Here is a 10,764-nt window from a genome sequence, read left to right on the forward strand (position 1 = left end):
GACACAACTTGTCCGGACGCATCGGTTGTCCTTTAAAGCGCTATATAAGCCATGTATTGCATTGTATTTTGAACACTCACCCTCATTTCAAGCTCATATAACTCCAGAACCATCTAATTTTGGAATGAACTCATTTTTCTAATGAAAGAAAAAAGTCTAAGGTTTCTTATGCTCGATTGATTTTTTATGTAGTTTCAATATTCTGTGGGTCCTGGAATTTGAGTGACAATGACAAAAACCCTTGCACTGGAGTGGACATATTTTTGCAAGCCTGGCAGTGAATGAGTTAAAATAAAAATCCCATTCAACATCCATCTGTATCCCTTTTGTACCCCTTGTCATATAGCATAAGTGCCTCCATATCCACAAGCTGACTTTGTGTGAAGGATGGGGGTACACACTGGAATCGTCACAAATTAATTGCAGGACACGTGTAGGCAAATTACCTCATCCTATGTGCCTTTGGGCGTGATGGAGGGTGTATTTTATAATTCATGAGACTTAACCTGAATACAGACTTTGACATTGCACTTGCAGCTACAAGGCCAAGACCTTATTAGGCATAGACTGTGGGGTGTAAGAAGAAGAAAATAGCGGCATAGAATTTGCACATGTGTTTCATTGAGGAGAAGTAATAATAATAATAATAATAATAATAATAATAATAATAATAATAATAATACATTTAATTTACAAGCGCCTTTATGAACACCCAAGGACACTTTATAATAAAACAATACATAAAACAATACATAAACAATACATAATAAAATTGCAGATTAAACTAGACCATGAAAGCATGTTTAATCAGGTGGGTTTTGAGGTGAGATTTGAAAGTAGGAAGGAAGTCAATATTATGTTGGGTGGAAGTGAGTTCCAGTTTGGGAGCAGAGCGGCTGAAAGCTCTGCACCCCATCATGGTGAGACAGGCAGAGGGCATACAGAGGTGGAGGGAGGATGAGGATCTGAGGGCCCGGCAGGGAAAAGAGATTTGAAGTAGGTCAGACAGATAGGGGTGCAAGGTTATGGATGGCTTTAAATGTAAACAGAAGTATCTTGAAATCAATACGAAGTTTAACAGGGAGCCAGTGGAGCTGCTGGAGGACAGGAGTGATGTGGTTGAAGGAGGGGGTTTTAGTGATGATCCGGGCTGAGGAATTTTGGACGAGTTGGAGTTTATGGAGAAATTTTTGATTGACCCCGAAAAGAAGTGTTACAATAATAGATACGGGAGGTGACGAGGATAAGGATAGCAGTGGTGTGAGGGGTGAGAGAGGGACGGAGACGATTGATATTACGGAGGTGGAAATATGCAGGCCGAGTTATGTTATTTATATGGGAGTGAAGTCCAGATAACAACTGTTTTGCGTATTGGCCTCCAACAATTTCAGACGACCTTGAATGTCTTTTAGCATGCAACTCTCCGTGGCGATAATATGTTAAATTCTTGATCAATCAGTCAATTAAATTTCCAAGACGAGACAATTAATCTCAATCTTTTCCATTTTGCGAAGAGACCTCATCACCACATGCACTTTGCGGTTGACTTCGGTCAACACATGAGTATGAGTGTTGATCACCCACCCTACACTGATCTAATTTTGATGAGCCCACCACCCATGATAATATAAAATTAATGATGAGTGAAGTTGTGTTACTCATGTGTATTGCTTAATGATGCACACATTATAATCCATTGACTCTTGTTAAAGGTTTGTCGCAGTGACACTTTGTTGAGAAAGTGCTGTAGACAGATTTGTTGAATTGAGTAACTGAAAAAACAATTATGGTTGATTTACATCTGTGTTAGCTCTCAGTCGTACAGGAGTGATCCATCGATGAAAAGGTTTCTTCAGCCATCATCTGTCTTTCTTTGAAGGTGTCGGATGTTTCGCTTCTTATCCAAGATGCTTCTTTATCTTACTAAAGTCTTACTGGTAGTGTAGGCCCTAGATATATATATCCCTACTGTCCAGACATGGCGGTGGAAGACACTGCTATGATATGTCCCTGCTCTCAGGTTGGGGGGGAGCAGAGGACTAATCCCTGCAGCTACACTGATAGCTTCTATTGTCCTGACGGACGACTGGCCTAATTGCCCAATTGGCCCTGGTATCACCTCATCAGCATGACTAATCCTACAGTCTATTGTACAAACGATCCAAATTGAACCTCACTCCACTATTACGGTTAAGGGAAGGGTTTTGTTTTATGAAAATAGCCTCTTTTACTCCCCTTTCAAACCATCTATTTTCTTTCGCTATGGTTTTAATCTCATTGTCGTCAAATGAGTGGTTGCTAGCTTTTAGGTGCCTGTGTACTGCCAATTGAGGCCCACTGGTATTATCCCTGCGATGTTGATAAAGTCTTTTTTTGAGAATTTGTTTAGTCTCCCCTGTGTATTGCTCTTTACAATTTTCATTTTTACAATATATTGAATAAACTACATTACTTTGTTTTTCATTTGGCAGCCTATCTTTTGGATGCTCTAATTTTTGCCTTAAAGTGTTTTATCGGTTTGAAATAAGTAGGAATTTTGTGTTGCCAAAGGACTCCTTGTAGTTTTTCAGAAACTCCTGCAATGTAAGGTACTGCTAATCCTCTCCTTTTAGTATCTTCAGAATTGTTGGTTTAATTCCCTATTCTTTCCTTTTGACATTTGTCAAAAGACCACTGAGGGTAACCACAGTTTGTGAGTGCGCTCCTGATATGTTTTGACGTTTTTTGTTGATTTACTTTTATACAAATAAAACATAAAGAAAGAATTGAGAAAACCGAGAAAAATCCAATTGATGGAAAAAACACTGAAAAATAAATCCGAACTGTTTTTTTGCAGTTGTACGCAATATATATTTTTTCAGGCAAGCACAGTACCTTATTATTCATTCATTTATTTATCTTCGGAACTCCTTTATCCTCCCAAGGGTCACCGGGGGTGCTGTAGCCTATCCCAGCTGTACTCTGGCACTAGGCGGGGACACCCGGAATTGGTTGCCAGCCAATTGCAAGGCACACAGAGACAAACAACAAGTCGCGCACTCACACCTCGGGACAATTTAGAGTGTTCAATCAGCCTGCCATGCATGTTTTTGGAATGTGGGCGGAAACCGGAGGACCTGGAGAAAACCCACGCGGGCCCAGGGAGAACATGGAAACCCCACACAGGGAGGACGGAGTGGGACTTGAACTCACGACCTCTGCACTATGCTAACCACTTTACTACCGGGCTGCTGAGTTCCTCGTTCCTCGAGTGAGTTAATTTTTGTGAAAATAAAAGAGCTTCTTTACATTGGCTTCTTGTTCAACATTCACGTGGCATCCTTAAACAGACATTTTTATGCAAGGCAGGCCCTTACGCAGGCAAAATGAAATATGTATTATCAAAAAGGAAATGCATTAAAGCATATATTGTATCCATACTTAAAATAGGATTTTTTATAAATCAAGCTAGGAAATGCACTCACCACTTTGATGATTTCAATAAAGTCAAAGAAAAATGTATTGGATTTGATTGGATGTATCTTCATTCGTCTCGCAGTGGAGACATTTCCATTTCACAGCAGCAAAGTTATGAAAAGAAGAGGAAAGGAAAAAAGAAGTAGAAAAACAAAATACAGGAGCTGCTGGAAAGGCAGCTTACTCTTACTCTAAAGCCTTGTGATGACATGATGTTACGTTACATAGAAAGTAAGCTGAGTATCTTAAGGGCACGAGGTAGGGCATTTGAGGTTTTGCAGTGAAGCGTACGTTGACATGCGCCTTGAGGGCAGAGCAGCTATCTGAGATGAAACAGGCGGGAAGAGGAGGGTTATACAATCGCATCTCATCTTTGCCAAACGTGAAAGAATCCGCTCAATGACCATGTCCTTGAAAAAGATGCAGACTCCGAGTCGCCTCTTTGACTATCGGAGCCCCTTGCTCAGATGCTCTGCGAAGATCCAATCTGTCATTGTAGAAAGTGTCAAGTGCAGCAGATTTCAGATAGCGTCTTGAACAAATGAAAAAAAACCACCGTCAAAATGTTGACATAAGTTTGCAGACAGACAAGTGGAGAGCACTCGCAGAAAGAATCGACACCTTGTTTGGATTTAACCATGCTGCTAGAATCTAGCAGCTAGATAATGGGTTACAGAGAACTTATATCTGGGGCAGAGCAGAGAGGCACCATAGCTCATAACAGTGTTGAAATAGATAGTGCCACTTTGTCCTCTCTCACCCAATATGCTGACACGTCAGTGCAGGGGTGTTCAAATAAAGGCCAAGGTCTAGTTCCCCTCACTGCTTTAGAGTGCCTTGTTGTTTGCGATGACTGCCCACATGCGCAGGGAAAGGTGGATTGTGGCCTCGGACTGACATGGCCACTTTAGAGAACCACTTTAGAGAAAAGGTCCGTGCTTTAGGAATGAACATCTCATCTTTTTGTGTTTGTCAGATAAGATCAAGTTTAGAGGTGGCCTGTTGATCTTGTAACGAGAACTTGAGTTTCATAAACATAGAGACTCCTGTTCCTGTCATGTGAATGTGGTCCAGAGTAGAAATGTTTCGTCATCCTTGTATCAGTGGATTATTTAATTACACAGTGGCATGTGATACTGACGCATTTCCTTTAGAACTGGCATCCACTAACACAATTTGGATCAGGAGAATCACTGAAGTCATGAGGTGAGTGCAAAATAAACACAATTGCCCAGAGGTCAAGCCTGAACGTGGGGAGGGGTCAAGAAAGACCCGTGGCAAAACGCGTCTCACATTTCCTTGACTGTGCCAAACCGAGCCTGCCAGGTGACTCACAAACGAGGCTCCCGGCTCACCTGAGCTCACCAGCTGTTGCTATGCCAACGCATGATGTAGCCACAAGGCATGACCACCCCGTGCACGCCCCTGTTCCTCACATTTGCTCCCACCTCTCTCTCTCTCTCTCTCTCTCTCTCTCTCTCTCTCTCTCTCTCTCTCTCTCTCTCTCTCTCTCTCTCTCTCTCTCTCTCTCTCTCTCTCTCTCTCTCTCTCTCTCTCTCTCTCTCTCTCTCTCTCTCTCTCTCTCTCTCTCTCTCTCTCTCTCTATATATATATATATATATATATATATATATATATATATATATATATATATATATATAATTATTTGAAAATCATGTTCAACCTGTGATTAATTTATTAATCGACAAAGACAACATATTTAATGTTCAAACTGATCAACGTTATTGCTTTGAGCAAACAATCGTTCACTTTGAATTTTATGACTGCAACACATCAAAAAAGGTGGGACAGGTGGACAAAAAAAAAAATGAGGAATGGTCACGAAACACACGGTAAGAACATTCCACGGGTGAACAGTCTAAAAATATGACTGGGAATGAAAGTAGCTTCTCCGAATTCTCAAGCAAAGATGGGGTGTGTTTCACCTCTGTGAACCGCTACGTGAGGAATTAGTCAGTGCCAGGACAATGTTACAATAATGTAGAAAAGAGTCCCCAAGAAGTCCCAAATGAGCTTGAACAGCTTGACGTTGGAACGTGAGACGTTGGAACGTGAAATTTGTTTTTGCATGTGTAATGATCCCTTTAGCTTTCAAACAATTAAAATATCACGTGAAAGTTGGAAAGTTGACAGGTTTTTGGCTCCAATCTATAAAAATAGCCCACGGGCTTAAGAACAGATGATTCATGGTGATCATTCTGGAAAAGCCGAAATAGAGATTCAAATAGATTGTAGATGGCCAGCAGCAGAGAAGGCAGCGGATGAACACCAGGTTGGAGAAATGCAATAATGCAAGACTGCCCCCTGGTGTTCAGTTGAAGAATGCCAGGGAACGTTGTATCACAGTTAAAGTAGTTTTCAGACTCGTTCAGATCTAACGTGGATTGGATGACATTACATTTTACGACGACAGAGTCCACCGTTAGCCGGACAAACAAATATAATACTTGCCCGGAATTTCAAGCGACGTTTCCATGTTGTCGTTGGTTCGTAATTATGTTATTGCTGCTGTTGTTAGAAAGCTACTTCCGGGATCACCAACACAGTATGCATTCCTTTTCCTGCTGCTCTTAAAGGACAACCGACGTCACTTTTTTGTTTTTTAACTGACATCAGAAAAATGTTTTATAGCATCTAAAATACCCAAAAAACGCAGTATGGTATTTTTATTCAAATGCAAAACACCAATAAAAATGACTTAAAGTGTCCAAAATCTGCAAAAAAATGAGCTGCGAATTGGGCATTTTCAGAAAGTCTCGCCCCCCGTTCGTGACGTCACGCCGAGACATCTTGCATTGCTGGAGAATAAAAACAATGTCTTCAGATTCGGATAATATGCTTTCTTGTGACACATCCAGTTATGAATATGATTCAAACAGTTTTGAAGAGGAAAGCATACATGTTTGCAATCGATTAACTAATTTATTGGACACACCTTGTCCGGAGACGTCGATTGTCCTTTAAGTGGGGCCACAGGGAGGGGTCCTCTGCCCCCCAACCTGAGAGTAGGGACCTATCATAGCTGTGTCCGGCGCCACCATGTCTGGACATTAGGGATATATAAATAGGGCCGATACGACCAGTCAGACTTTAGTTCGCTGACGAAGCCTCTTGGATAGGAGGCGAAACGTCCGAAACCTTCACTTTTCTACAGATGACGGCTGAAGAAACCTTCTCATCGATTGTCCTTTAAAGGATAACCGACCCCATCGGATAAGTTGTGTCCATAATTTGTAAAATCACTTCAAATGACTTCTACTGAGCGTATTTTGCAAAGATTCCGCGGCATATAGCTATATTTTACGTTTTAAGACTCGCGCTGAATATTCAGGGTGTCTTGTTTTGATGACGATGCCTGACGTGACGTAACATCTGGAACGCCCCTGACCGAGAAAGCGACACACAATGCATTTTGGGTACTTTGTTTGGTCTGAAAACTTTGTGTTGATCCGTGTTGATGGCGAAATTAGAAGGAAAACACATAAATAACGCTATGGCGAATCGTTGTGTGTTGCACCAAGACTACTACTATTTGATACTCGTTGACACAAATTCCCAGCAGACAAATCAGCCTATTTCCAACGGAGCTTGGATGACATCTTGTGCATTTTTCGGGACGCTACATGGGAGTCCAGATGCCTCAAAATGATCCGGAAGGACTTCTTTAATCGATTGCAAACATTTATGCTTCCCTCTTCAGAACAATTGAATCATTCATAACTGGATGGAGAACAAAGCATCTTCTCAGAATCTGAAGCCATTGTTTTGATTCGAGAGCAAGGCAAGACGTCTTGGCGTAACGTCACGAACAAGGGGGCGGGACCTTCTGAAACTCTCCATTTCCGGTGTCATTTTGAAGTAGTTTTGGGACACTGACTCATTTTTATTTGTGTTTTGCATTTGACTAAAAATATCAGCCTGTGTGTTTTGGGTATTTTAGATGCTATAAAACGTTTTTCTGATGTCAGTTAGGAAACAAAAAAAATGGTGTCGGTCGTCCTTTAAACAAAACGAACACATTACTTTTGCTGCATGTGCTCAGTTGGTGAGTGAATGAAAAGCAGTCGACAGCATATGAAGTTATCTTCCATATAGCACTGTGGGGGCGCAGAATGATTCTCATGATGCTAATGAACCACTCGCAAGCATTATTGCTTTCACTGAAAGAATTGGAACACATAACCCTCAAACTAATAATGCATTCTTTGTCTATGATGAATTTTGTGGTTATCTGAACAGCAGTGGATGATCGTGTACTCTCATCCAATTGTAGTCCGTCCGTACTAAATGTAATTCTTTTGTAATCTCCACAAAATGTGTGTACCAATGGTGGTGTGTACATGTGACTTTGCTAAAACTGTTGTTCCTCGCCAGTGAAATTTTAATCTTGGTTAATCTTACAGTAAAGTCGATGAGAAGGTTTCTTCAGCCGTCATCTGTACTTTTTGAAGGTGTCGGACGTTTCGCCTCCTATCCAAGAGGCTTCGTCAGCGAACTGACGATGGACCACTCCTGTACAACTGAGAGCTTACACAGACTTACAGTAAAGTGTTTCCCTGCTTCAAGGAAATCCTGTCGTTTCAGTGTTTTGGTAAAATTTCAGATTTTATATGACACACAGTTTTTATTCACAATTAAAATCTATACACACTTGCCTTTTACGAACGGCTACTGCAGTGGTGTCAAACATACGGCCCGCGGGCCGGAACCGCCCCCCCCCCCAAGGAGGTTTGATTAGGCCCGCAGGATAATTTAAAAGTGCAAAAAAATGCACAAAAGACACTAAGTTCATACCTTAATGCGGTGCAATTCAAGGATTGTCCACTAGGAGCAGAGTTGTGCTGTTTCATTCAATGTAGAAGAAAACAGCTGGTTTTTTTTCAACCGCAGTGTTTTTTTTCAATCGCAGTGTTTTTTCCAACCGCAGTTTCAACATCCTCATTCGGAAAAAATCTCAGTCTCATCACAGCGAAAAATATGACTGCAGCAATTCATCAAGTTTGACGAATTGCTTGCTGGTCTGAGGAAACAGCAGTCAACTTTCACCCAGAGCCAAGAAGTCAGTGAAGCAGCAGTAAAAGCCAGCTATGTAATTACTAGCCAAATAGCATTAGCATCAAAGTCGTATTCCGACGGTGACTTTGTTAGACGATGCATGTTGAAGGCAGCTGAACTTGTATGTACCGACAAGCGACACACTTTTGCCAATATTAACCTGACGAGGAATACCATCGCATAATACACCAAAACTCATGAAAGACATGATATTTTGATTATTTATAGCATGTATGCTATCATTTTAATGGTCCGGCCCACTTGACATCGACCGAGGTCATACGTGGCCCACTATGTCAAATGAGTTTGACACCCTTGGTCTACTGCAGCCATGGGCAAATTACGGCCCGCGGGCCACATACGGCCCGTTAGGCTTTTCAATCCAGCCCGCCGAACTTGCCCAAATTATAGTACAAACAGTGTCTAAAACTCATGACAAAAAGCTAGCGAACAACAGGGCAGATAACTGAAAAGTTGCCTGCCCCATTTTTTCCCAACTAGAAGCAAAATGAGACCAATCCCATTAAGAAACATTGTCACAAAGCATAAAGTTTTTTTTTTAAATCAAGAATGTACCTACTACAAATGCTACCTTGCTTAATTTACGGCAAATGCGCATGGCTGTAAATTTTGCTACAGTAGTCGATTGTCATTGTGGTGCACAATGCAACGTTTGCATTGATTCCTACGAGCCACTAAGCCCCTTTCATAAGTCTCACGTACACTTTATAGTCACGGTTTAATGTAAATTTACGTTTTGTAGCGTCACATATGTTGTTAGCTTCTTTTGAATCTTTCTTCTAGTTTGAGGTTCTGTGCATCTATTTTGGAAAATGACATGCAATTGCACGACTTTGTAACGCTTGCGAAAGTCCGGAAGAAAGAAGCAGGCTTCTGATTGGCTGCCGAGCCGAGTATGCAAATTTCAACTGCAGGTAGTTTATGTTTGTGTGCTCGGCGACGGTACACGTGTATTGTTAGCGCGTGAAGGCGAGAGCGTCAGTGAGGAGTTTGTTGAGCGCGCGGTCAGGACAAACCATCTATGATTTGGCGGAATTTAACACAAGTAGGTATTATTGAGCTTGAATATTTCGTTGTGTAATAATATGTTTTGAATGTTAAAAGTGATTCCATTTTTCAATAAATGTTGATTTCTTTGCCCCTTCGATGGAAACTTAAAAACAGACGCAATCTTGATAAATCACAGTGCATATGTTATTTTAATCTATTTCCATTTCCTCCTCCAAGTATCTGCGAAATAGTCTGTAAATGCCATATCTTGCATATTCCTTGAGACAAATTTATTAACTGATCAGGGATATTTTTCACATTTGAAAGACAGTTAATAAATTGGGTTGTAGTGTTCTTACTGTGCTATGAGGTTTGTACACACTACATTTAAAGGACAACCGGCACCATTTTTTGTTTTTGTTTCCCACTGACATCAGAAAAACGTTTTATAGCATCTAAAATACCCAAATCAGGCAGGCTGATATTTTTAGTTAAATGAAAAACACCAATAAAAATGACTTCAAAATGAATCCGGAAATGGTCAGTTTCAGAAGGTCCCACCCCTCTGTTCGTGACGTCACGCCAAGAAGTCGTGCCTTGCTCGAGAATCAAAACAATGGCTTCAGATTCGGAGAAGATGTTTTCTTGTTCTTGTTCTTCTGAAGAGGAAAGCATAAATGTTTGCAATTGATTCTAGGAGTCCTCCCATATCAATTCGAGCCGTCAATGACAGCAATGTAGCACCCAGAAAAAGCAGAAGATTGCGCCCAAGCTCCGTTGGAAATGGGCTGATTTGTCAGCTGGGAATTTGTGTCAGCGAATATCAAATAGTTGTCTTGGTGCAACACACAACGATTCACCATGGCGTTATTTATGTGTTTTCCTTCTAATTTCGCCATCAACACGGATCAACACGGATTAACACGAAGTTTTCAGACCAAACAAAGTACCCAAAATGCATTGTATGTCGCTTTCTCGGTCAGGGGCGGTCCAAACGTGACGTCACATGGGGATCGTCATCAACTCGAAAACAAGACTTCATATATTCAGCGCAAGTCTTAAAACGTAAACTATAGCTATATGCTGTGGAATCTTTGTAAAATACGCTCAGTCGAAGTCATTTGAAGTGATTTTATATATTATGGACATAACTTGTTCGGAGTATTTCCGGCCCAAACACTCCCTCCAAATGCTCCTGGCCCGGCCCCTCTGTCAAATTTT

The sequence above is a fragment of the Hippocampus bargibanti genome, linkage group LG05, assembly GCF_051943395.1.
Source record: "Hippocampus bargibanti isolate YZ-2025 linkage group LG05, ASM5194339v1, whole genome shotgun sequence".
Lineage (NCBI taxonomy): Eukaryota > Metazoa > Chordata > Actinopteri > Syngnathiformes > Syngnathidae > Hippocampus > Hippocampus bargibanti.